General features: G+C 53.7%; 1 pseudogene; it reads right to left on the bottom strand.

Moving 5' to 3' along the window:
* Positions 1-199: 199 nt before the first annotated feature.
* Positions 200-316, bottom strand: LOC137329007 (U2 spliceosomal RNA; annotated as a pseudogene).
* Positions 317-5,000: the final 4,684 nt, after the last annotated feature.

Here is a 5,000-nt window from a genome sequence, read left to right as displayed (position 1 = left end):
GTACCACTGAGCTGAGAAAGTTCTTTTTAAAACGGTTTCCTTCCACAGCAGCTCTGAGTGAGTGAGAGAGAGAGAGAGAGAGAGAGAGATATCAGCTTTATTCTCAGTAATAATACACACACACACACACACACACACACACACACACACACAGAGACACTGGGAAAGAGCTGTTTTTCCTTTTGAATATCTCCCCACGGGGAGCTGCACCGTTCCCAGAAACACTGCAATACTGGGTCGATGCGTGGAGTGGACGGAGCAAGCCCCTATTCCATCTCCCTGTTCTAAAAATCAATTTAAAATAATAATAAATAATATGTGTGTGTGTGTGTGTGTGTGTCGGTGTCAGTATCAGTCAGTCAGTCAGTGTCTCTCTCTCTCTCTCCCTCACACTCAGAGCTGCTGTGGAAGGAAACTTTTTTAAAAAGAACTTGCATATTGAAAGAAAGATGTGTCTCAAGCTGCCGGGCCCTGTCCATTGTCCTGTCAATGGCAGGACTGCTTTCACCAGGAACCCGGTTTTGTGGGTCAGAGGTTCCAAAGGACCTGTTTTGTGCGGACTTCCCTGTGTCCGTCCCTCCCTGCCTGCCTTCCCCCCAGGACTTCCTTCTGAACAGCTTTGTCGTTTAAAATAATAATAAATAATATGTGTGTGTGTGTGTGTGTGTGTGTGTGTGTGTCGGTGTCAGTATCAGTCAGTCAGTCAGTGTCTCTCTCTCTCTCTCTCTCTCTCTCACTCAGAGCTGCTGTGGAAGGAAACTTTTTTAAAAAGAACTTGCATATTGAAAGAAAGATGTGTCTCAAGCTGCCGGGCCCTGTCCATTGTCATGTCAATGGCAGGACTGCTTTCACCAGGAACCCGGTTTTCTGGGTCAGAGGTTCCAGGGGACCTGTTTTGTGCGGACTTCCCTGTGTCCGTCCCTCCCTGCCTGCCTTCCCCCCAGGACTTCCTTCTGAACACCTTTGTCGTTTAAAATAATAATAAATAATATGTGTGTGTGTGTGTGTGTGTGTCGGTGTCAGTATCAGTCAGTGAGTCAGTGTCTCTCTCTCTCTCTCTCTCTCTCTCACTCAGAGCTGCTGTGGAAGGAAACTTTTTTAAAAAGGACTTGCTTATTGAAAGAAAGATGTGTCTCAAGCTGCCGGGCCCTGTCCATTGTCATGTCAGTGGCAGGACTGCTTTCACCAGGAACCCTTCCCTGCCATTGCAGTGTTGATTTGGTCCTTATGCAAATTTAGGGGCGGAGCCAGCACACAAACGACCAATCACAGCAAAGTCCGCACTTTGCGAGCGCACGAGGTCGCGGCCAGCGTTCCAGTCCGCTCAGATCCAAATAAGCCCGAAAAGGAACACACTTGATCTTAGCCAAAAGGCCGAGAAGCGATACCGCGCTCGATGCGAATTGATCTCGGGTCCTGTTTGCCCTCCCTCTTTGTTCTCTGGCTGCCGGTGTTGAAAGCAGTCTCGAAGCACTGCCGTTCTCTCCCACTCTGGCCACATTTTTTGCCACCGTTTCTAATTGCAACAGTGGATGAGTTTAAAGAAGTTGCCGTTTTTTCCTTTCTTGCCAGGATTGCTTGACAGATTGGTAAATTTGCCAGTAGGCCACCAATCAGATGGGGGAGGGTTGTGTCTCAACGGACCTACGTCAGTCAGTCTCAGTCACTAACGAACTGCCGTGGAAGGAAACCTCTTTGAGTAAAACTAGTGACGTGACGTGTCTCACAGCGAGTGAGTGAGATTGCAACGGCCAATTGAGAAAGAGGTGAGGTGCTGACAATCAGCAGCTCGTGTTGAAACATTCATTCCACGGCAGGCAAGACCAATCAAAAAAAATACTGCAGATGCTGGCTCGGCTCGGCTGGCTGGCTGGCTGGCTGGCTGGCTGGCTGGCTGGAAATGGGAAATAAAAACACAAGGCGTGTTAAAGGCTGGTTAAACTGTCGAAAGAAACAAGGCGTTAATGTTTCAGAAGCGCCTATTGAAAGACGTCTCTCAAGCTGCTCCCTGACTGGGCCCTGTCCGTTGTCATGTTAATCGCTGGTTAAACTGTCGGAAGAAACAAGGCGTTAATGTTTCAGAAGTGCCTATTGAAAGGTGTCTCTCAAGCTGCTCCCTGACTGGGCCCTGTCCGTTGTCACGTTAATCCCAGGGCGGGGCGGGACTGCTTTGACCGGGAGACCTGTTTTCTGGGACGCAGGTGTGACATTCCAGGGAGGCACCTACTTTGTGCTGATTCGAAACGACCACGACAACGGCAACTTGCAGTTCTATATTACAACAACAACAACGCGCGTGTGGTAGTTGGGAGGGGCTGCGTTCGCGCTCTCCCCCCTGCATTGAAACTCAAAGTTCGATTTTCAATCCCATAGTCCACCAATCGGATGGGAGACGGTGTGTGTGTGTGTGTGTGTGTGTGTGTGTGTGTCAGTGTGTGTGTCAGTGTCAGTGTCAGTGTCAGTCAGTGTCTCTCTCTCTCTCACTCTCTCTCACTCTTACTCAGAGCTGCTGTGGAAGGAAACCTTTTTAAAAAGAACTTGCATATTGAAAAAAAGATGTGTCTCAAGCTGCCGGGGCCCTGTCCATTGTCACGTTAATGGCAGGACGGGGCAGGACTGCTTTGACCAGGAGACCTGTTTTCTGGGACGCAGGTGTGAGATTCCAGGGGACCTGCTTTGTGCTGATTTCCCTGCCTCCCTCCCTCCCCCCCAGGACTTCCTTCTGAACACCTTTGTCGTTTCAGCGAGGGCCAAAAGCCTGCCTGTGAAAGGGAAGGATCAGCCGGTCAGCCCCCTGCTGGTCGCTGCTGCCAGTGCAGCAGGCGTGCGTGTGTCCTCGGCCTCGTGTCCAGGTCCCTCAGGGACTTGAGGCAGCTCTCCCCGGTGGTCTCGTGGTCAGGACCGGGCTTCGAATCCCAGTCGGGGGGGATGGCTTTCTGCTGCAGATTAATTGGCACCTCTGAAAGAAAGTCTCCCCTCCTGAGCGGAATGCTCCACCCTCACCACCACCGCCACCGCCTTTTCCTCCCCTTGACAAACAGACAGACAGACAGACAGACAGTCAGTCCAGTTCGGGAGCGCAGCTTTCATTAAGCAATGGCGTTTGTGACAACTCATCGTCTGACAGGTTGATGATTTCCCCACACGCCTCCTGCCGAATAAAAGGCTCACCCTCCCGGACACTACCCCCAGAATCACCCCCCCCGCCCCCCCGGGGTGAATATTAAGCCCGAGAACACCGACTGTAACCAACCGCAGTGAAAAGTTGAAGTGGCAACTCATTAACCAGATTTATTTTGGGCAACTCATTAACCAGATTTTTTGTTCATTTGGTTTATGAGTTGCCAAGTGTAAATCTGGTTAATGAGTTGCCACTTCAACTTTTCACTGCGGTTGGTTACAGTCGGTGTTCTCGGGCTTAATATTCGCCCCAGGGGGGGTGTATAGCGGGCGATGGCCGGTGTGGAGTGCGTTTTTTGGGGGTTGATTTTCACTTTGCCTCGCTGGTGGAATTTGTGGGAGGCAGGCAAGGGGAATGGTGTGGGCTGGTGGGCGGCAAGGGAGATGCTTGCTTCGGGGTGTTATCCTCACTTTGGTCCGCTGGTGAGAGTAGGCAGCGGCAGGCCGGCAGGCAGGCAGGCAGGCAGGCAAGTGTGATGTAGTGTGGGGTGCAGTGCAGTGCAGTGCAGTGCTGCCCTGTCGTTTATGAAAGGTTGTAATGACACTGCTTTGCAGCTGACCATGTCCACTGATTTGTGACGCCCGTATGGAGGCTGATATCTCAGGAGGGCCGAGGCCGATTTCCTCCGGGGACGGCTCGTCGCGTGCGGCAGGACGAGGCGCAGCGGACGGTACCGAGCGCTCGGAGGTGCGGCGCTGCCCGCCGGAGGTACAGCGAAAGGCTGCAAACCGCTTTCCGCCTGCTAACTCGGCGGCCGTCAGACCGACCGACTCCGCTTTACCACCGGAGCTAGAGTCGGGCAAGGGGCACCGAAGGGTACCGGAAGGATCGCGTTCGCACGACGGGAAGTCGACTAGCGGGCCGCCGAAAGCGAGCCGGGGGCCCCCGGTTTTTCTGTCCCACCTGGAGACTGATATCTCAGGAAGGCCGAGGCCGATTTCCTCCGGGGACGGCTCGTCGCGTGCGGCAGGACGAGGCGCAGCGGACGGTACCGAGCGCTCGGAGGTGCGGCGCTGCCCGCCGGAGGTACAGCGAAAGTCTGCGAACCGCTTTCCGCCTCCTCTCACCGCACGGCTCTCCTTTTCACCCACTGGCGGATTTTCACCCTCCGACTGCTCGCTACCGTCCGCTGCGCCTGGTCCGGGCCCTGTCCGTTGTCATGTTAATGGCAGGGCGGGGCAGGACTGCTTTCACCAGGAACCCGGTTTTCTGGGTCAGAGGTTCCAGGGGACCTGTTTTGTGCGGACTTCCCTGTGTCCGTCCCTCCATGCCTTCCCCCCAGGACTTCCTTCTGAACACCTTTGTCGTTTGAGCGAGGGCCAAAAGCCTGCCTGTGAAAGGGAAGGATCAGCCGGTCGGACCCCTGCTGGTCGCTGCTGCCAGTGCAGCAGGCGTGCGTGTGTATTCGGCCTCGTGTCCAGGTCCCTCAGGGACTTGAGGCAACTCTCCCCGGTGGTCTCGTGGTCAGGACCGGGCTTCGAATCCCGGTCGGGGGGGGATGACTTTCTGCTGCAGATTAATTGGCACCTCTGAAAGAAAGTCTCCCCTCCTGAGCGTAAAGCTCCACCCTCACCACCACCACCGCCTTTTCCTCCCCTTGACAAACAGACAGACAGACAGACAGACAGTCAGTCCAGTTCGGGAGCGCAGCTTTCATTTGGAAGCAGACCCTGCTTGTTTCAAGTCAACGACGCCAAGTTATTTTGCACTTTGAATTATATCGCTACGTGCGAGCGGCACTCAGCCTTGGAGAAGAAAAAAATACCACTGAGCTGAGAAAGTTCTTTTTAAAAAGGTTTCCTTCCACAGCAGCTCTGAG

This window comes from Heptranchias perlo, chromosome 12 (assembly GCF_035084215.1).
Source record: "Heptranchias perlo isolate sHepPer1 chromosome 12, sHepPer1.hap1, whole genome shotgun sequence".
In the NCBI taxonomy this organism is placed as follows: Eukaryota; Metazoa; Chordata; class Chondrichthyes; order Hexanchiformes; family Hexanchidae; genus Heptranchias; species Heptranchias perlo.
The sequence above is the reverse complement of the archived record's forward strand: the minus strand, read 5'-3'. Positions and strand labels throughout refer to the sequence as shown.